The sequence below is a fragment of the Ochotona curzoniae genome, unplaced genomic scaffold, assembly GCF_017591425.1.
Source record: "Ochotona curzoniae isolate NIBS_2020 unplaced genomic scaffold, NIBS_Ocur_1.0 contig_2210, whole genome shotgun sequence".
NCBI lineage: Eukaryota > Metazoa > Chordata > Mammalia > Lagomorpha > Ochotonidae > Ochotona > Ochotona curzoniae.
The window spans coordinates 40,977,087-41,000,141 of NW_024465369.1; the positions used below are offsets into that span (position 1 = coordinate 40,977,087).

Consider the following 23,055-nt stretch of genomic DNA (forward strand, 5'->3'; position numbering starts at 1 on the left):
GTTAGTTTGATATTTGGGGGGAAGTGGAAGTCAGATTTCCACTGCCAAAGCCTAAAAGTAGTTTATGTAAATGCCCAATTTCTATCTCATGTATAAGCACATCTTCAAAGAAACTTACATAAATTGACCTAGAGTTCTGTAGGATTTGGAAGTGTGGTTAGAAGACTAGAAGAGAAATAATCAAGCTTTTCACCCTGCTTCCCAGGAGTTTTTTGCACATGTGAAATTGGCTGCTACCCAACCTCGGGTGGTCTGGAATAATGACCGTCTTTCTTATAAGCCAGACAAACTGAGGCTTCCTAAAGGACAGCTTTGACCTTGGCTTCCCTGCCCCTCCCAAGTTTTTTTTTTAAATTAAGATATTCTATACTAGTGTTTTTTTTTTTCTTTTTCCTCAAACTTGCAGGCCTTTCAGAAGACATCCAACAAGTTTGGGCTGAGAAGTATCAAAATTAGCTCTGGTTTTAGAGTGAAGAGTCCCTGTTACCCTTGGTCTGTCATGGGGAAGATGACCTAGACAAGGTTTACTGGATCATAATATTTCCTGGCCACTTATGTTGGATCCTGAGTGCTGTGACTTCCCGCAGAAACATTCAGGAGTCTGGATTTTCCTGATGTTTGTGGTAAGAATATTATTTATGGAAGCATGTTCATAGCTCTTTGTGACTCTTCTGCAGCATGAAAGTCAAGAAGTTGTCCCCTACATATTAATACATTCAAGGGAATGAGCAGTCATTGAGTCAGGCATTTCCAGAGCTAAATAAATCATAAGCTCATTCTTATGGTTTAAAGCCACACCTGAACAGCTCCTGGCCAAATGGTGATTTTGCTTATGGTGGTGGGTTTTGTGACAGCTTGATGGAGCCAGATGATGGTCAGATATGCTTTTATCAGCTTTTGGTCAAACATTATTCTCAAAGTTTCTGTGAATGTTCTTTTGGATAAGGGTAACATTGAAATGGATAGAAATGGAGTTAAAGAGGATTGCTCTCCATAATGTGAGAGAACTTCATTCAATCCATTGAAGGCTTACCTAAAACACTCACCTGGCTGGCAAGAGAGAGAGTTCTGCCAGCAGAAACGTGTGGGCTCCAGCTGCCTCTCCCTGGAATCTCCAGCCCTTTGGCTCACCCCACCTGACTGAGACTCACCCAGTTGCCGCAGTTCTGTGAGCTAATTCCTCAAATTATATCTCTCTCCCATTGTTTCTTCACCTATAAGATGACAGATATGGTTAATAAATCTTCCAAGTCCCTTGCATTGTAAGATGACTTAGTTTTCTAAGTCCCTCTGAGGATCCTTTCAGCATAGTGAGATTATATACAAATGTCTTGAAATTAATGCATACATTATTCATAAAGTATATTTCCATGAGCTTTTTAAATAGCACTTTATGTATCTGTTTTTTAATCTTTTTAGCCAAAAAATGTTTCTCAAGGATTAATTTTATTTTTTTGAAAAGCAGAGTTACACAGATACACAGAGAGCGGTTGGGGGGGAAGGGGATAGAGAGAAATCTTCCATTTGCTGGTTCACTTTTCAAATTTTCAAATGACTACAACTGCTAGGGCTGGGCACAGTTGAAAATGGTAATCCAGGAGTTTCTTCCAGGTTTCCCATGTCGGTACAGTGGCCCAAGAACTTTTTCCAGACTGGTTAGGAAGTGGAGTAGCTGAGATCTGAACAAGTGCTAGATTCTCAAATGGTGGCTTAACCTGTTCTGCCACAGAATCAGCCCCAGACTTATTAATTCAATTAAAATTCAATTTTCTGAAGCACCCTCAGTATATGTTATAAAAGTGTGTATATATATTTATACATACACACTTATATCTACATATCTTTTTTATTATATTATTGGAGAACTTTGAAATAAATTGCTTAATCATATAATTAAGATAGTGTTTGACAAATGATAATAACCCTAAATTAGTGAATGAATGAAAATAAATACCAGAAATTTATTTGGTAAAAATTGTTTAATAGTAAATCTGATAATGAAGAATGATCTTAGGGTGCATTGTGGGTAAAGCCACTAATTGCAACACTGACATCCCACATGAGTGCTGATTCGAGTCCTGGCTGCCCCACTTTCCATCAAGTTTCTCATGGTTGTGCCTGGGAAAGCAGTGTAAGATGGCCTAAGTGCCTGGACTTACCCCCATATGAGAGATGCAGAAGAGCTCCTGGTACTAGCTTCAGAGTGGCCCACCTCTGGCCATTGGGAGTCAAACAGCAAATGATGACTCTGCTTTTACATAAACAAATTAATAAAGAGTGACTTTTTAGTGCTTTTTAATCCAAAATAAGTTGAAAATTGGATAAAGTGAAACATTCTCTAGTGAATTTTAGCACTTCTTGATTTAAAAGATGTAAAACTTTAGGGAAAAATGAAGCTTGCATTCTATTCTTGGTATCGGTTGCATTAGATTGATAACTGTTGCACTCAGTAGCCTCCAGATATGGCTTAAACTACACAAAGACAAATGTGGGTCCATTGATCTTTCAATTCTTTTTGAGAACCCATCCAATATAATCATTGTGAATATATCACTAATAAGGACTGATTTTATAATCAGAGCTTGTTACAGTGGTATTGTAGCATAGTTCAAGTTGTTTATTCTACAAGTGCTGTGTTACCTGGTTCATGGGGATTTAGGAGTTGTAGTCATTGAGTGGAGGTATATGATTATTTCTTGGAGTAGTTGTTGCAGGGAAAACATAGACGTTTTTCTATTGGTTAATTAATGTTAAAATTCTCCCCCTCCTCCCACACTATTCTTTTAGAATGAAAGAAAGAGAATCTAAATTGTAACATGAATAAAGTTCTCTCATTTATTGCTCTGCCAGAGTAGGAACTTGGTTGTTGGCCAATAACTTAATGTCTTGAAAAAGCCATAGGCATTTTGTAGCCCAGCATTTAATATTACCATTTCACAAATCTGATTTAATTTTTCGATTTTGTTGCCTGTTTGGGCATTCAATAAAAGTTTCAAATAGTAAATCTTTAATCACCCAAATAGCATTTTATGCCTGATCTCCAAATGTGTTTCTGCTATAGAATGTGAATTCTCTGTGCCATATTCATTGAATGAAGAAACTCAACTGAAAAATAAAAAACCATTGCCATTGTGAGTCTTATCAAAGGACAAAGGAAAATATGTTCATTTTAGATACAGTATGAGTTACGGAGTGCCCGCTTTTATTGAACATTATAAGAAAAATTTCAAAACAACTAGATGTATATTAACTGGAGTTTCAGTAAATGTTACTTGTGCTAAAATAAAGTTGCTTTTATTGGTATTAACAACTCAGCATTTTCCTATCAGAAAATATAGAAAAAGAACATCTAAAATAGTAAGAATCCCACCCACCCAACAACTATGCTTACTTATTGCATTGGTTTTAATTCTTTCCTATGGATTTTTATACTTTTCTGTAGTTCATTCCTCTCCCACCTGTCCAACTAACATAAATATATGTATAAAACAGAAGTCCCCATGGATGGCTAATCTGTGACATTAACAAAAGTCTTCTTTTCCTGATATTTAGATTGTGACATTTCCCAACTCCCACATGCCTGTCATATGAAACCCTGATTTTTCATTGTCATTTGGTGTTTATAGGTTGTGGGCAGGAATGTCAAGGGTTCTGATTCAAGCCGTCAGAACTCTCTGGTGGATTTAAGCTCTGCAGAAATTAGAGAGTAATCAACATTACCTTACCTTTTTACTCCCATAGCAACTCTTCAACAAATAAAAGAGTGGACACACACCTATACCAAACTAGTAAGTCCAGAGTTGGAGGCATCTGCAATTATTTTTCAGCATGCACGCACACACTCCCCTCATCCTTCCTTTCCGGTGTACACTCTGGGTATACTCAGGTGGGTTAATCAAACATGAGTTCTGCACAATCCTTGAAGCCAACACCTATGGTTAGTTAGTTGTCGAGAGAGGGCATCAACCTTACTAGGCTGGATCTGACTGCTTTAGATTGTTTCCAGTTCTGGTTGTTTTTCCCCCATCCAGGCCTTAGCCTGGAAACATCCAGCTCATCAGATCTACTTGAGTTTTGATCTTCTTTTTCCTCTAGAAATGATCTTGACACCTATGAGAATTCATGGGCATAAATAAGCACCTGGGGTATGTAGGAACCTGCCTTTTTTCATCAAGTGTGAGGCTTTGCAGGTCAAAACACACATAGCCATCATTCCCTTTTCTCAGCATCACATGTGTAGTGGCCTTCCAGTGACCTTTGTATCGGAGAAGGTCAGTAGCGTACTGCTTATATAAACAGCCTCTGGATTCATGTAGCTCACACTTAAGCTCTGCTCTATCATTTTCCTGGTTGATGGCCTTGTGAAATTTATTCAGCAGCTCTGTTTAATGTCCTCATCAATAAAACAGGGCAGATAGTAATCACAGTATTCTCATATGTGGTTATGAGGATTAAATGCATGAATATGCACTCAGCTCTGTTCTTGGCACAAGTGTGTGCTTTGTTAATGCTATCCATTATGACCACAGTGATTCTAATAATTAAAAGAGGCAACTAAAGTAGTTTTTTTCCCAAACGCCCAAAGGAGGAATGAAACATTATCATCAAAGATAAAATATTGCTAATGAATTTTAAATATTTTCTCCTTTATACTCACAATAAATAAGTCAAATCATTGGTGCCTCGTTTTGTTTTATCTATATTATATAGATATGACTAAAAACATGTTTTTTAAGCATACATCGTTTTCTAATCTGCTATTCATAGCAATGTAGTGTGAAATTCTTTTGGTCAGTAGCTGTACTTTCAAGATATTTTAATTATGTTTTTATAGGAGAACTATACCAATTCTGTGATGTCAGTAACAATAATGGTAAAAAAAAAAATGGTTACAGGTAGATGGTCACATGTGTTCTCCATAATTTTCTTGAAAAAAAAAATCTCAGAAAGGAAATTTTAAAACTTGTGAAGTATCTTGCTAAATTGCCCCAGAGGCATTTACTGTTGTATACCACTCAACATCTGTACCCTGGGATAAATAATTTTTAAAAATCCAGTGCTAATAGTTTTATAGGCAAAGGCACGTTGCTTTCATTATGTGCCCTTATTCAAAATTGTTGGATGACTTTATTTCTGAAAGTTTTACATTTCTTGTTTTGTAAGTCAGTTACATTCTTAGCTCATTTTTCCTTTGATTACATTGAAAGAACTTTTTGTCTGATGGAAAGTCACAACAAAGATGAAAAGTTTAGTTTATTCAATTTCCTGTAACTAGTGATTTTTTTCCCCCTGAACTCCTACTTAGGGAAAGGTGTGGTAGTGAGGAAGAACTTAAACTTTAAAAAAAAAATTTTACTTCTTTTTATTATTATCATTTTATGATACAGTTCCATAGGCCCTGGGATTTCCCTTATACCCTCCCCAAATCCTTCCCCACTCACTGAATTCTCCTATTTCATTACTATAGTATAGTTCTTCACACATAGTCATATGTCCATCAATATGGGCATGGACAATGGCAGAGAGTCCAGCATCTTATTGTCAAGATACAGTAAATAGTTTCATTGGGAGTCCATCTATGTCTGGAAGTAGAGATGCATACTGCATTGTATCCTCATATCTGGATATTGTAGTTTCCATTACATAGTTACTATACATCCCGTTAAATGAAAAGCCACAAAACAAAATCAACAACAGGGAGAAAAAAGAAATTAACAACACCATTAAGTTAAATAACATGCTACTGAATGACCAATGTGTTGCTGAAAAAATGAAAAAGAAAATCAAGAACCTTCTTGAAGAAAATGATGCTTCTGTATGATCTGTGAGTCATTAAAGTATTTGATCAGAAGAAACTATTTTGAAGAGATGAAGCTAACAACAACAACAAAACAAAAAATCCATGAGATACAGTTTCCACTGATTTTTGCTGGTGAAATGTGTCTCCTGTAGGCAACAAATGGGTGGGTTTTGTTTTTTAATCCAGTTTACTAAGCCATGACATTTGATTGATGAGTTTAAGCCATTTACATTCAGGTTTAATATGAATGGGTGTTAATTTGGTCCTATCATTTTAGCAATGGGTTGTTCATTGATTTAGTCTTCCGTGAACTTAAACTTTTTAATGAATGTGTATCAGATATTTCTGTTTTAAACAGACTCTTGATTATGCAATTTCACATAAATGCTAAGGTTTAGAATAGCTTTCTCTTACCTCTGGCTTATTCTTTCCACTCTGCTGTATTCAAAATACTTCAGGCTCAAACAGAATCTGAGACCCTCCTAACTCAGGGATCTGTCATCTTTTCTACTCTAGATGACAATTCTACCCTTTCATCTTTCTGTCTCTTTTATCCCCCAGAGTTTCAGATTAGAGGCAGGGAACACGCCTCTTTTGATTGTTTCCCTTCTCCATGCTAAAATCTCATTCCTGTCTGAGACTGCAGTTCAGGGGCTAGAAACTAGGATACTTGAGTCTGATTCTTCATTTCTCCCACTTTTCTCTTTCTGCACTCAACTAGGATAGAGATGGTAGGTTCCTTTCTGCCTTTTCCTGTCTGTTAGATCTGTAGTGTTGTGTTCTGTGCTGGGGCAGTCAGTTTCAAAGCATAGAAGGAATCCCCTGAGCTGAATCCTTTGGTTCTGACAGGTGGAATAAAGCAATTACAAATCAAAGACTATACAAATTAGCAATGCAGGACTTTGTGTTTCTAAGGTGTTGCTTTATAAGCACATGTTATGTATGCTGCAATTATTTGTCCCTAATTTTCCCTTTTTTTAAAAAATGCAATGTTATTTGATATGAAGAAGTTTTATGTTTAAGGAGTCATATCTACTAATGGTAACATACTCTATGATGACCAAGTTTTGTAAATCTTAATCATTTCATTCACCAAGAAAAAATTATGTTCATATCTTTTTTTTCATGTTCTAATTGCTTTTAAAAATTTTGGCTGGAGGTATTTGGTGGTTACACACGCACACACACACACACACACACACACACACACAGGTATTTAATCAATAACTTATTTTAAATAATAAATTCCTTTTAATTTGATAATGTTTACATAATTGAAAAGGATGCATGCTCATGTGGAACACCAATTGGGGTGAGAAGGGCCAAGGAATGGGGAAAAGTGGATGAGACAACTGTCTTCAATTTCCTTTTTCCTTCCTGTTTCTTGAGGACAAGAGGAGAAAGAGATGAGAAGGGTCGCTCACAGCAGCTTAACCGCATCAGTACCCAGGAATGGGGGATGGCCACTCTATGTCATCTTAGGGTCCTTGACTTGGAGCATGTTCTGAGAGTACTACTTAAGTGATTTTTGATAGTTCTGAGATGCTGTTGATTTTGTTACTGCAAGGTTGGAGAAATCCTACCAAGGTCCATTGCTGACATGGTCCACCTCAAAGTGTCATATTACTCAGATATTTGCTGTTAAAACTTGGCCAGGATAGCTGTCCAGTTTGTTTTACCATCCATGGTACTAGATATGCTCGGTGGGCCTCAGTTATTTGTTGTCATGTCCCCAGTGAGCATCTGGGCATACCATTCAGTGCACAGGCCTCAGCAACTGAGAAGGCCAAGTTCTGACACATGTGCTCCAGGATCAGATCACAGATCCTATGTTGTTTTTTTTTTTTTCACCATTGTTAGCATTCTGAGTCTAACAATTCAATTCATCAGAGGGGTTCCCAGAGTTTCTCTACCTGGCCCTCTCTCAGCCCTGGATCTTGTACTTTCTGGGTGGTTCTATGGTCTAACCTAACAAGACTTGCTCCCAATACCAGCATCTGCTAGATGGTGCTGTGCCAAAGCCCAACCAGCCTGCACTTAATCTGGCTCAGGCATACACAAGCAGATATGGTTTCTTAGCCCAGCCTATCTCTTCCCCCTAACCCAGCTCACATGCAGGCCAATGGGTTTGTAGAGCTGACCCACATGTATGTTGATCGGTACTATAATCTGGCCTGGTCTGAGCTGCTCCCAGTCTTGGTCCTTGTGCATCCTCACAGAGGATTTCCCCCAAATCTTCTGCCAAACCACCTCCCAGTTGCAGATCTCATGCAACCTGGTGAGTTCTTGGCTCAGCCTGACTTGGTCCGCCTCCTGCCCCAGAAGGTACAGTGGCTTTGCCCATCCAGCCCACATACATTCTAGCTGTTAATTGAGTGCTATAGCCCAGTCCCACTGGTCCACCGCCAGACCCAGCTCTTACATGGTTCATCAGGTGCAGGAACATGCCCTAGCTTGTCCTACACCTGCTCTGGCTCTTGTGAACACCTGTGGGTGCTGGAGCATAGCCTAGTCTGGCACACCCCATGCCCAGTCCACATCCAGGCTGAGGGATTCTAGAGCCGTGTCCAGCTCAGTCCACTACTCCCATTCCAGCTCTTGCGTGCACCAGTGGGAACCACAGCCCAGCAGGGTCACCCCTTTATATCTCCAACTAGATTCTTTCCTAGTCACTGTTCTTGCCCAGGTTGGTGGCTGCTCTGACACAGCCCTGTATAACCCACCACCGAGCTTGGCCTTTGCCATCAGATGCTACAGCCTCACTTGCCCTATCCTGTCCCAGTCACAATTCTTGCTAATAGGTTTTGCAGCCCAGCCCTGCCCAGCCTGTCCCGATACTTGGCTTTCATGCAAACTGGTAGGTGTGATAACCTAGCCTAGCCCAGCATGGCCCACATTCCATCCTGGCTCCCATGCATGCCAGCATGCTATGGTTTGGCCTGGCCCTGCCCTAGTTGCCACCCTGCCCACCACCCCTGGGCCTACTTACACACCTGTCAACAAGTGAAGCAGCCCTGTCTGACATGACCAACAGCCAGCCGACTCACATGCTTACCACCAGGTGCTGTGTCCAACCAGGAGAGTTCCCCCAAACCCCCCCAACTAAACCCAATCCAAGACCCAGATCCCACATGCACTAGTCTGTATTAGGCCCCAGTCTCAGCCTTTGTGTGTGCTGGTGGATGTTGCAGCCTGGCCTACCCCACACCCAATTTTTGTGTGTGTCTGCAGGTGTTTCAGCCTGGACCTGCCCAGCCCTTTCCCAGCACTCAAGATTGTTGGTGAATTCCATGGTCATGTCTGGCTCAGTCCGATATCTCTCAACCCTTGAGCAAACTAGCTGGTGTGGCAGTCCCACATGTTAGCCCACAGTTCCCACAGAATCTGCCCCCAGACTTGTCTCTCTCATGTTCTGGTTGGTATCATGGCCCAGCCTGATGTGATCTATTGCCTGTTTTGACACCTACTGGCAGGTACTGTGGTCGAGCCCTGCCAGACATGCCCCAGACATGTACTGTGGTCGAGCCCTACCAGACATGCCCCAGACATGGCTTTCATGTGTGCTGGTAGGTGGTGATTGATACCAACAAGCCCAGCTCAGGTTTCCCACGTGGGCAAGAGCAATGGTTTCACTCCAATAGTTCCTCTGGTTTCCTTTGTCTAAACCACCTAGTCCCAGTCCCCTAATTTACCTGCAAGTACAGTAGCCTTTGGTAGAGGTACTCCACAAGTCAGTCCTCCTTTACATCTCCAGACCTGTTTCCTCGAACACTCCACATCCATCCCTGCTTGCAAGAATGCAGATCTCCAAGCCAAGTCCTTTGGTGGTGTACCCTCTGGCCCTGTCTGCCTCCCTGGGACACATGCACACTTATTCATGGGTCCCCAGACTTGTCTGCTGGCATGCTGCATCTGCCCCTCCCTCCCCATAGCTTAAAAAAACAAAACAAAACAACAACAACAAAAAGCAAAGAATAGGCAACTGTGCTAGCTCAATGGTATAGTGCACACAAATTTGGCATTACCCAGACCCAGGATGCTCACCAGCTATTAGGTGCTTTTCTTCCAGCAGTGTAACACTTGCCTAGGTATAATGCAACTTAGGCTGTTGCCTACAACTGGGGTTAATAAGTAACTCTTGAGCTCAACTTTTGCTGAATAATCCATTTTCCCCTCACTGATATGAAGTGTTACCTTATCATTTGTTGAACTTGTATATGATTCTCTTCGTTTCTTTAGTGTCTTTTCTGTTCGATTGGTATACCGGTTTATTCCTTTCTAGCTCAATAATGTGTTTTTAAGATCTAGTGTGAGCTATTTTTGTAATTCTGCTCAAGCTATTTCTGGCATTGATTTTTGACATTTTCTTTGGTCATCTCACAAATTTCATCAGCTGGTTTCTAAAATAATTTCTAATTTTTCTCAACATTGATGGGCATTCTCTTGACAGGGCATAAAAATAGATGAAGAAAACTTTTTTTGTTGTTAAAGATTCATTTACCTTTATTGGAAAGAGAGAAGGAGAGACAGAGAGAAAGATCTTCCCTCTGCTGGTTTACTCCTCAAGTGGCTTCAGTGGCCAGAGCTGAGCTGGTCCAAAGCCAGGGACCAGGAGCCTGTTCTGGATCTCCCACAAGAGTGCAGGGTCCCAAGACCTTGGTTGTCCTCTATGGCCCTCCCAGGCCACAGGCAGGGACCTAGAATGTAAGTGGAACAGCTGGTCTACGAGCTGGTGCCCACATTGGATCCCAGAGTCTTCAAATATTCGGGAATCGAATAAAAAAAAGGACATTATTTTTTGCTCAGTGCTATCAAGCAAAGGGAAATAAATGTATAGTAGTACATGTATAACTTCCAGAATTTCCTTTCATTTCATAGTTTGTGGCTTTAACTGAATGTAGTGATCAAATTTTAACACATTAATATGACTTTTACCCATTGAAATGATCACGATAGTATAGAGACTGTCAACTTTATTTTTACTTTTCCTTTTCATTGTTACTTGCTATGTTTCTATATATCCAAATTTCTTTATATGGGCTCAAAGTGTCATTTTTTTTTTCTTTTCTGAATCCATTCTTATTTTTATAAGTTGAAGTTAATATAAACTCATATATTAATTACTGGGTTCGTTTTCTCCACTGAGTATGTACATATGCATATACTTATGTGTTCCCTTTGGAGTTGATCTGGCCCCCTCAACCACATAAGGTATGTAAACTGACAATAAACATTGATTACTTATGCTTACTGAAGTGAATTAGGATGTGAATTTTGTGTTCCTCTGTGGTATCTTTCCACATCATAAAGATTTGGAGTTTTTGCATTGGATACTTTTGTCTGTGTTATTCTTCATGCCTTCCAAATATATACAGTAGCATGAATTAAGGAAGACAGAATGGAGACTGATGATGTATGAATGCTAAAGTCATATCTAAGAGCCGTAAAAATGTATAATCTTCAGCTTTGAGCTCACATGCCAAGCAAAGGAACCAGTGGCTTGAAAAATAGGCACCCCCTTACTACATAAAATATTTATTCTTGTTTAATGTTGGGGAATCAAGAAGAAGACCACACCGAGATGAAAGATCTGAAACATTATGAGTACAAGGAATATTATCACCCAAAGAAAGCCAACATTAAATATGCCAACTTTGAGTGCTACCTGTTACAGTAAATGAAGAAGAGGTTTTCAGTCATCTGAAAGAATTTCTGAAATGATCTTTCTTCCCTCAGGCATTCTGAATGAATCCTTAGAACACTGAAATTACCAGAAAAATCACGATATTTCTTCATATAGCTAGTTATGTCTTCTGATTTTTAATACCATGTTGTTACTAGAAGAAACATAGACATTTTTACATTTTTATCAACTCATTTCAATGCTTGGAGCCGAAATTGAATTAACATGGTATTATCATAATAAACCACATTTAGCATGAATTTTCAGCAAAAGATGTAGGTGTTGTTTTGGATGCTCTCATTTGTGAAATATTTATGGCTAATACTAAACTATGCAAGTTAATATCTTTTTGATAATTTTATAGCCATCTACTACGTATTAACACCCAGCTAGCTTGCCCTTTAGGGAGTTACTGCACATGAACCAAAGCTAGTACTAGTAATACTAATGGTGGTTTTCTGGGCATCAGGTTCTCTGAGTAAGCTCAACCAAACTCCAGCCTGCACAATGTAATCTGAGCAAAATTACAATTCACAGATGGTACTTAAGGCAGAGAGTTTAATGGTCATCTCAAATAAGAGGTCCTGTGTTTTCAACTGCAGGAATGGCTCTGTCCATGCTTCCCCACCATTTCTTGACCTTGTGGGCATCACCACATGTTTCTTATCTCATTATCACAAAGCTAAGCTCCCACAAAAATGAACAGTTCTACCACTTAAAACAGATGAAAGTTTCACATGATGTTAAAAGGGGGTTTGCAAAGATAATGACACTCCTTTTTCTGTCATTAGGACTGGACTTCATTTTGTGTTCTGCAAATGATTTATGATCTCACTGGAGGAATTAAAGACTCCATTTTTTAGATGCTTTGCCTTTGGCTTTTTGTGAGTCTCTTTCTATGAGAAAAGGTGCTCACTTGCATAGAAACAGAGTAGAATTTCAAGAGAGAAAAAGGAAGATGTCTCCAGATGTCCCACGGTGCTCCAAATCAGTGCATCAGTTTCTTGTATTATTTATTCTAATTTCCCTTTGCAATACTGTGGGACTGAGTCTAGTGTTCACTATTTGGTTGGAAATACTAACCAGTATTTATTGATAATTCACTATTTTCCCAATGAAGTTTAAATACTTGCTCTCATGTACTGCCTCATTTAGTTCTTAAAACAAATCTGTATTGATGAGCCCCTATACAACTCCGGTTTTATAAATGAGCTAAGCCAAGGGACACAGGGTGATTTCCCCACAGTCACATGCCTGAGTTGTGTGGTCAACATTTGACTCCTGTGACTTGTTCCTAGAACTTGTACCCATCATGCTACATGATGTACCATGCCCATTGTGGTGTACAGCGAACACTTTCAAGTGGCCTAAGATGTGGAGACCTAGAGAACTATTGACACACCCCATACGGTACTGCAGAAGTGGATGTGCTGGTATCAAGGAATTAGTTCTTAATTGTCTTATGACTATCCCAACTGACTTGCAAAGTGTTATTAATGTACATTCCCACCAACAGTGGGATTATGGAATCTCCCCCCACCCCCACTGCCACATCCTCAACTGCACTTGTTATTTATTGTTAGCAAAAAAGAATCTTGCAGTTTTTAAGCTCTTTCCAATATGAATACAGAGAAGTTCAAACAGTGTATCCCTGTGATCTCCTTTTTGTTAAGTTCCCAAAGTATCTAAACTACATGATATTCCCTAGTCTTGCCTCTCTCCCTGTGACCATGCACTATTTTTGTTCCTGAGCTAACTAGATAATCATCTCCTTCCTCAAACTATCAAGCTTGTTTCTCATTCTTAAACCCATCTTTATTGAATACTTGTATATTCCACAAAGCCTTTTATTACTTGCTGGAATGAAAATGATGTGTTTTCTGATCTCTGAACTCCACAGCATTTGTTTGCAGTTTCTCCTGATGCAGTGACACACTGCCCTGTGTTATGCTTGTGGGTGTGCCCTAAACTTCCTTGATAAGATAAAGACATATGCACAGATTTTACATTCAGCATTCCTTGTAGTGACTTTTACTGTGACAGAGCAGCTATTTAAAAACAATGTGTGGAAGATGATACAACATAGAGATATTTTAGAACACAATTTCTACTTTAGTCTCCCAGGTCTCTTCATTCTTAACTCTGTTGTATCCTGCCTGGAGGCTTCACCCCTAATCCAACCTTAAACATTGTCCAAGTACACTATCCATCTTTGAGTCCTTCTTTTGGGGAAACACAGTCCCATTCATTTTGCTGTTGGATAAAGAAAAGAGAGATTTGTATTTAATGTGTTCTTTGAAATAGCTTTTCAACTGTGCATAAAACATACGTGTGGGGTAAAAACTTTTCTGTTCAGTTGAGGAATACACCAAAGTTATAAATATGATTTGAGTGAATCAAAATTTTACCAATTCCTTCACTCTGCAGAAGGATATTTTTTCAAAGAAAGTCAGACACCCCAACACCGTAACTCAGAGCATGAATATATACTGAAACTACATTTGTGTTTCCAACCCTCTTTTCTGATTCACAGTTTACTATGGAAATTGGCAAGTTGAATCCAAGAAGAAAATGTCTTCATTTTTATGTATATATCATAGTAAAGCTGAATGTGAATCAAATAATGAACCCATTTAGAACCAATGGGCCATAAATACACTGCTGTAGACATAATTTGGCCTTGGGTCTTTCTGGGAGTGTATGAGTATATATGAATATTACATAAAGTGGAAATCATCCTGTGGGGGCACAGAATGAAATGCAGAGGCCCAGCATTTTAAATTTGTGTCTGCTTAAGTCTCCCTGTGACAGTGTGGCAAAGCTCCAAGTTTTAAGCACTCAATCATTGCATGTGGATTTCAAAAGATTCCAAGCCATAAATTATTGTTGCAATTAGAGCTGGTGAAAAGAAAAACTACCGTAGGAGTTATTAATATGTAAATCTAGTAATCTTCAAAATAGAATGATCTCAGGTTAGGGTTTCTCAATTTATGCAATCTAATTTTGGACAAAAATGACATCACACTCCAACAGTTCTGTATATATTGGCAGCAAATCACATAATGTTTCTTTATAATTAGTACAGAAGGACAATGCTTAAAAAGAGCATAAGGCAAGAACACATGTGGCTTCAATGCTTCACCCCAATGATCCACATGGCTTGGACTCAACATTCCCCAAATAGCACGTGTCATATGGCATGGTAAATAAAACAATACTGAGGGAGTTCATGCCTTTATGATTGAAGCCAAAGGATTCCTTTGGAATTGTTTTCTTCTATCTTCATTTATTTATTTATTTATTTATTTATTTATTTATTTATTTTTAACTTGTTATTTTTTAACATGTGGCCAGGGTCCCCAGGCCCACCCGCTTCCAACCTGGTAAGCAACTAAGCAGTTTTCTTCTATCTTTAACAAATTTATCATGCTTCCTCCCCATTCTGGTGTAAGCAGAAATAGCAGTTTTTCTTACCTCTGTCAATGGTCCTGCTGTTTAGAGGGATCCTGTTGATAGCTGGCAGTGCTTCTCGGAATTGCTCAAGAGCCATGCCTTCGCCACAGCTGGAATCAATCGTGAAATGGGCTACATGGCTAATCAGTTTACAATATGGATGTGAGATTTTTCTGCCATTACTCTGCTTCCAAACTCTTAAAACAATCTGAGGTAACCTGAAATAATCAATTTATGTTGAAACAGCCATATAGTTCTTGTGCTTGGCTAAAGTAATAAGTTGATGTAGTGAACATGATACATTAATCATTTTTATATTTTCTTAATGTCACAGACACTGAGGGACATGCCGCATTCTTTTTTCGAGTTGAAATGTAGTTGAAGCAAATATTAATTCACCCAGACCCATTGAGTCTGATTATTGGCCCCAAAGTCAAGGACAAATTTGTGAATGAGTGTAGCTTTCCCAAAGTATTGCTTTTATAGATTTTGGCTTTATTTGAATGAGTTGCTGTAAACATGCCACATATGTGAGCTTATTTTTATGTAGCTATTTGCATTTAAAGTGAGTTATAGTTTGGTCTCGCTCTGAAGGTATCTCTTGATTTTTAAAAAATCAAGCAAGTTAAAACTCTAAGAAGTCACTTAGCTTGATTATTCAATGATTTGGAGAAGTTCACGTGGATCAATCTGTTGGGGAAGTGTGCATTGGTCTTGGAGTGAGATAGATTGAATTTGAATTATATCTCTTATTGATAAGTTGTCTAAACAGAAGGGCACAATTTAAATTCTGAGCCTCATCTGCTTCTGAGGCTTAAGGTTAGTAGCATTAACATTTTTTAAATCATTCTTTTTTTAAAAAAGATTTATTCATTTGTATTGCAAAGTCAGATATACAGAGAGGAGAGACAGAGAGGAAGATCTTCCATTCGATGATTCACTCCCCAAGCAGCCGCAACAGCTGGAGCTGAGCCAACTTGAAGCCAGGAGCCCAGAGGCTCTTCCAGGTTCTCTCACGTGGGTGCAGGGTCCCAAGGCTTTGGGCCGTTCTTGACTGCTTTCCCAGGCCACAAGCAGGGAGCTGGATGGGAAGTAGGGCTGCCAGGATGAGAATTGGCATCCATATGGGATCCTGGCCCATTCAAGGCGAGGACTTTAGCTGCTGAGCTACCACACCCATTCGTTCTTTTACTTATTAAGCAAATACCTAGTGCAGGACACTACTAGTCCTAGTGATCTGAAGATTGACTAACAGTAGTTCCTACTGTTGTGTTTGTTTATAAAAATAATCAGAACACTAATGTGAATGGAATTACAATAGGGATAACACCAACATGGCAGGAAATTGAAGAGGCATATAACTCTAATTTGAGTTAGTTTTTAAAAAATGAAGCCAGATTTAATTTTCCCTTCCACTCTTCCCCCAAATCAAGAAAAGATTGAAGAGGTGGAGAATTATGAAGAACATGGTGAGATTGTTGTAGGACGTGGGCAATGGAGTGAGAAAAAACAGACTTCTTTTTGCCAGGGAAATCTCAGTTATATCCATTGGATCCCACAACACTTTGATGTTTATGTTTTCAGAAAAATCTAGCAGATTAAATCAGATTAAGTCATTTGTTTTGAGAACAGATTCCTCCATATTTTTTCTTTATCTTTTCTCCTTCCTTTCTCTCTCTTCCTTCCTCCCCCTCTCCAGACCTCTTTCTTTTGATGTGTTAATATTCAATAGTGCTACTGCTGCTGCTGTGTTTTTTTTTTTTTTTTAACCCAGCTACCCCAAACCTCCAGGTATGGGGAGAAGGCTCAGGCCCACCAGGCTTTGTTCGCCAGTCTTCCTTGGAAAGTGTCTGAGGGTAAAAGTTATATAGGCTAGCTGGCACTCTCTCTTTCCTTTTAAAACTCTATTTGTAGTTATTTCTGTATTTATTTATTATGAGATAAGAGGAGGAGGGTGAGAGATCGTGTGCATGTGTGTGTTGTATGTGGGTGTGCGTGTGTGCATGTATGTGTTACCCAAGGCTGGTTCACTCTGAATGTCTGTAATGGTTGGGGCTGGTCCAGGTCCAAACCAGGAATTAGGAATTAAATTGGACTGGATGGCAGGTAAGTAAGTGCTTGATTCATTACAGGCTTCCTCCCAGGGCAGGAAACTAGAACTGAGACAGAACCAGGGCTGGAACTCAGACACTCAGATGAATTGGGGTGGGCATGTACACTAGTGTTTTGGTCATTAAGTCAAATGCCCACTCTCTTGTTCTCGTTTTAACATTATTGGTCTGAACTGTTATAATTCTGTTGGCTAACATACTGTTAGCAAATTATTCTGTGATTTCTCTTTATAATATTTTTAGGTAGATAACTTTTAGCTACTTTCTTGAGCTTTTAGGTGGCAAAAGGCTATTCATAGCTGTGTGACCCAGTAAAGATTAAATTTGATCTAGGTCTTAAAAGATAAAGAGAAAGTGAACTTTCTATTCTCTGCTGCAGTGCAGTGGGTTAAACTGTTACCTGCAGTACTAGAATCTCATATCAGAACACCAGTTGAAGTCTTGGCTACTCTGTCTCTGATACAATTCCTTGCTGGTGTTCCTGAGAAATCAGTAAAATCGAAAAGTCAGTACTTGAGCCCCTACTATTCACATGGGAGACCTGCATGGAGTTCCTGGCTCCTGGCTGTAACGTTTTTTGGAAAGTGAACCAACAAACAGAAGGTCTTTGTCTCTCTCTCTGTCACTCTGCCTTTCAAATAAAACTTTTAAAAAGGATGTGGACATTTCAGGTAGAGGGATCCTCAAAGCAAAGAAGTTTAAGTTTGGAATGTGAGGGAAGGAGTATGGTGTATCATGGAATTATTAAAAAACAAATCTTGATGACACAGCCAAATTATCATGCCTAGGATTATTCTCTAGGAAAGTGAACTCTAAAGGAGGCTGAAGGGAGAAGAACTGAGGATGGGGAATCCAGCTGCGGATATTTACATGGTAGACAGATAATAAATAAGAAAGGCTTGAATTGTGTCTGTGTTTAAAAGAGAGATGGAGAGAGAACGAGAGAGAGAGAGAGAAAGAAAGGGAATGATTTAAAGATATATTCAGCAAATAGAATCAATGAACGAGTAAGTGCCAGAACAAGGGATGATATTTAAAACTATTCCAGGCTTTAGCTCTGAGATGCCAGTTAATTCTAAAAAATAGAAATGGGATCATAGAAGGAAGAAAGGAAGAGAATATTTCAGAGGGAATATGTGAGTTAATTAGCTACATACATGTATTGTAACTAGAGATTATAAGAGTGCTTATAAAATTAGACATGTGAGTCAGAGGAAGCAAAAAGCCTTCACTGATAATCTGACATGGGTGTCAGATGTCATAGTAGACTAGCATGACAGACGAATCATAATGACACACCTGTACATGCACATTTATTTGGGAATTGAGCACAATAGTGTTCTAATAAGAGCATACTACAGCCACTCAAGGTAGCTTCTTTGTGCTAACCTGTATTCATTCCCCCAGGTCTTTGTTAGTAATCTCAACCCAATTCCAAACAAAAAGAGGACCTCTGTCTTTTCAGTCCTCTGTGACAGCTGGGAAAGATTGTCATTGGTTTTGAACCCAGATAGCTTCCGTGTAAGTCATCCTCTTTCTGAACTCCCAGAATTAATCTTTCCCAGACTGACAATAATTCTGCTGTCTTCATTTCTCAAACTCATGTGGGTTTGCAACACTTCAGATAGCTTATAACTAGGTTAAAAGGGGATGGAGATACTCCTTCAGGCTTCTCCTGTTTCCCGTGTTCTGTCAAATCAATATTCTCAACACAGCTAAGCAGGGACAGATGGTGCACATTCCCTCAGTGACAGAATCGCACAGCAATGTCAAAGGCATTTACGTCCTGAGGAGGGATGCTTTGTGATGAAAAGTTTCCCACCATGTGTGCTGAAGATGACAGAAAACTGAAGCCCCAATAACAACCCATGTCCAGTTAGGTTAAACTTTAATCACATGAATCATTTAGAAACAAACTCAGTTACTTTATTGCCAGTTCTCCAAGGAGTGAGAAGGCTCCTACAGGAGTGCTGGTGTGCTTCACTTGAAGTTATCTGTGATGAGGATGACCTAGCATTCAAGAATGGATATGTATTCTAAAATTAAGGCTGTGTATTTTCAGCTGCTATAGTGAAATGGAAAAAGGAAAAGCTGCTAATGGAAAATAGGCACTAATTTGGATAACATGAACGTAACCTGTAAGTTTGTTTCTCTTAACCTTTATTTTATGTATTACTGAATTGAATTTTGTCTTTTTTAATTTTTTCAACAGGACTAAAATTTTGACTAAATAACATAAATTTAAGCATTTGAACCTTGTCCAACTGTCCATTTCCTTTTCCACATGAAAGACAGGCAGTGTTAGCCTTTTTAAACTGTTTTTATGATTTAATACTTTTGAAGAAATTAGCACTTAGATTTTAGTCTCAATTCTGGCATTGACCATTTGTTTATTCTTTGCCAACTCCTTTTTTTTAAAAAATCTTAGATTCCTCATATATAAAGAACAAGGATATCTTAACAAAAACCTGTTCCATTCCTGATATTCTGATTTGTGATCTGCTCAGATGAATGTACTAGACAGATAATGATCTGAATATAAAATACAGATTTATAAGATTTATTTGTCTTTCAGTAAAGTTTTGGTCTAAAACAGAAAATTTAAGAATGTGAACTTTTTGTTTTTTAGCTGTACTGAAGATGACAGTGTTTACCTTAATAGCTGAACTAGAAGCACATCCACATGCATTCTATATTATGCTTACACATAATATACATTTTTCACAAATGTTTACATTCCCAGTACAGAGGTTGTATCCTTTGAGTTTCTGCATTAGTAGTTGAACTGTATTAGTAAATAGAACACATTTCAATTTCAGGTATTTATTCAGTCACTATGTTGACTTTTCCGTCCTAAGTGTGTTTGAATTACTAAGGGGGCTCTAGAAATAAAGTAGCAGCTCTTAATAGTCCCTAGACATCAAAGAAGGCTAGCAAAAGATTGGTTACCAACCCATTTATTTTAAACTCTTTTGGAATGTATCACTGCTCTGCCCCAGTCATTCCAAACCCCTCTGCCATGTAAAGTGTGAATGTGTTTTGATATCTTCAAAACTCACCTAGCTCATTGAGTCACATAATAAATTTTATCAAAGCTGACTCTTAAGACATGAGTATGAGTTACATTATGAATATTTTTATTATATAAAATCAATTTTCATTAAAGTCTATGAACTTTGACAATATATTTATGAAAAATTTTATGATCTTTTATGGCTTAGTTTTCTAAACCTTTAAGTTAGAATTTCCATAGAGTAAAATTCACAATTTTTAGTCAAGATATTGACAATTTCCATTACCATCCTCCTCAGTCTTCCGCATGTTTCGTATATATAAATATATATATGTATAAGTATATATCTAAACATTCTTATATATATATAAGTATATAGTCACTTTCACTACATCCTCTTTCCCCTCATAAAAGCTGGCGTATTTTCTTCTGCCAAGAATGTTGTTCTGTGAATAAAATCATACAATATATTATAGCCTTTCTTGTTTAGGTTCCTTCATTTGGTAACATGAAAGCGATTTTTATCTGTGATGTTGTATAGTAGTGATATCTTTAAGTATATCTTGTATCAAATGAGTGTTCCCTCACTGTTGTGCATACTCACTTCTTAATTGAAGTGCTTTTTGTGTAGTCAGGATGGCCAAGTAGTCTAAGGCGCTGTGTTCAGATCACAGTCTCTCCTAGAGGCGTGGGTTCGAATCCCACTCCTGACAAACCTAATTGACCCTTTCTCAGAAGTGCTCTTTGCCTGCCTTTAGTTTTGGTAATTGCTAATGAAGCCTATATAAAGATTTATATCCATGTTCTTATGTAGTGTTATATTTTCAGTTCTCTTGTTTGATACCCAATAATGTGGCTTCTGATAATATAGTGAACTTCTGCTTAATTGAGCCAGAATCTTCTATAGGATTGTATCATCTTAGATTATGACAAGTAATATATAAATTCCAATTGTTATGCATAATTGATAAAACAGTATCATTTTAAAAAGCCATTCTAATATGTAGATAGTATGTATCATTTTAGTTTTAATTTATATGTCCCTAAAGCCAAGTGGATTTAGTGTTTTTTAATGTCTGCTTGCCATTTGCATACCTTCTTTGGAGAATTATCTATTCAGTGTAAAGTTTCAATCAGAATTTGTTTATTTCTGTACCATTTGTTGAAAAAGGCTTATATATCAATACACTTTGCACATTTATCAAAATTTAATTAACCATTGAAGTGAGGGTTTATTTCTGGAGGTGTATTCTGTTCTATATATCAGTGTGTCCTTCCCACAGTAACACTCCATCTTGTTTTCTGTACCTTCATAGTGGGTCTAGACATAAGGTAGTGTGATCAATATCCTTTATCTTATTCTTCAAATAGTTCTGACTGATGATTTTGTAAAAAAAAAGTTATGTATCTGCTTAAAATGATTGTAGAGAGAAGGAGAATGGGGGAGGGGGGGAGAAACAGGGAGGTGGAGGAGGAGCTCTTTATGTCCTGGCTCATTATTGAAACGTCAGCAGGAGCCATGACTAGGCCATGGACCAGGAACTCCATGCAGATCTCCCACGTGGATGGGGAGAACTCAAGTCCTTGGTCACCATCCACTGCTTCCCAGATGCATTATTGGGAAGCTAGTGTGGAAGAGGAGTACCTGGAATTCTAACCAGGCACTCCAGTAGGCGACGTGGAAGTCGTAAGCAGCAGCTCAATCTGCAGTTTCACAACTCCTTCCTCATTTCTACTTTTTCACATATGTCAGAGAATCAGCTTGCTGATTTCTAGAAAGAAGTGATGGTGGGGGTAGGGATTAGGTTGGAATTTTGCCTGGAATTGTTTTCAGCCCAGAGATACAAAGTATTTTATTCATTATCAGCTGATGGACGTTTAGATAGTTTCAAGTTTTAAAACTTGAAATCATACTATTGGATCATACTATTGTGAGCATCAACTGAACATATATTTTTCTTATTAGAACAACTGGATCAAATGACAAATCCATGCTTAAGTTGTTTTTTTTTTTAAGATTTATCTTATTTTATTGGAAAGGCAGATATACAGAGAGGAGAGACAGAGGAAGATCTTCCGTCCCATGATTCACTCCCCAGGCGGCCGCAACGGATGGAGCTGAGCTGGTCCAAAGCCAGGAGCCTCTTCCGGGTCTCCCAATTGGGTGCAGGGTCCCAAAGCTTTGGGCCGTCCTTGACTGCTTTCCCAGGTCACAGGCAGGGAGCTGGATGGGAAGCGGGGCTGCCAGGATTAGAACTGGCACCCATATGGGATCCCAGGCGTGTAAGGCGAGGACCTTAACTACTGCGCCATCGTGCCAGGCCCCATGCTTAAGTTTTTAAGAGCTCCTACCAGTTCTCCACAGCACTTGCTTTATTTTGTAAATGAGTATAATTTCATGCATGAGGATTGTAATATATCTGTACTCTCACTGACACTGCAATTACAGTCTTCCAGCATTCAGTGATCTGTCATGAGGGCAAGATCTGGACTTCTCTGATGGCTAAGGATAGGGAACACTTTTTCATGCACTTACTGTGGCTCTTTGTATAATTTATCTGGAGAAATGATTACATCCATTATTTGTTTCTGCATTCTTTGAAGTGGATATGCAGTTGTCAGTGCAGTTTGTTGGAAAGGTGACGACTTCCTCCCATTGAATTGTTCTGGCTCTATTGCTGCGAATCCGTCAGTCATAAATACAAGTTCATTTCTGGACTCTCAATTCCACTTATCTGTACCATGTGGTTTTTGTCTTTTATTCTATTGATAATATATTATTACCTCAATTGAGTTTCAGATGCTTAGCTGACCAAATGTAATAGAATGCCAGTCCACAATTTGCATAATTTTGTGTTTAGAGATTAAGTATAGAGGAGAGAAATGCCCTAGAAGAGAAGCTTCTCATGTATTCACAAGATATATTAGGCAGTTGAAGGTTGGGATGAGAGAAGTAGCCAAAGGTGTCTACCACAGTACACAGAATAATTTGGTT

At 38.6% G+C, this 23,055-nt stretch overlaps 2 long non-coding RNA genes and 1 other non-coding gene across 4 annotated transcripts in view; 2 read left to right on the forward strand and 1 right to left on the reverse strand.

The window, feature by feature from the left end:
• The first annotated feature begins 412 nt into the window (after positions 1-412).
• The window catches only part of LOC121150701, a 41,501-nt gene continuing 18,858 nt past the window's right edge, over positions 413-23,055 (forward strand). The window contains exon 1 of the long non-coding RNA XR_005883015.1: positions 413-623. This is a non-coding gene — a long non-coding RNA (uncharacterized LOC121150701). The remainder of the gene's footprint in view (positions 624-23,055) is intronic.
• LOC121150700 overlaps positions 14,968-23,055 on the reverse strand; it is a 39,708-nt gene continuing 31,620 nt past the window's right edge. The window contains exon 4 of one of the 2 annotated variants that reach the window (XR_005883013.1): positions 14,968-15,076. This is a non-coding gene — a long non-coding RNA (uncharacterized LOC121150700). Of the gene's footprint in view, positions 15,077-22,247; positions 22,285-23,055 lie in introns of those variants that run through there. The other variant, XR_005883014.1, reaches the window with a different exon arrangement.
• Positions 20,691-20,773, forward strand: TRNAL-CAG. Its single transcript has one exon. It is a non-coding gene; the product is annotated as a tRNA-Leu (tRNA).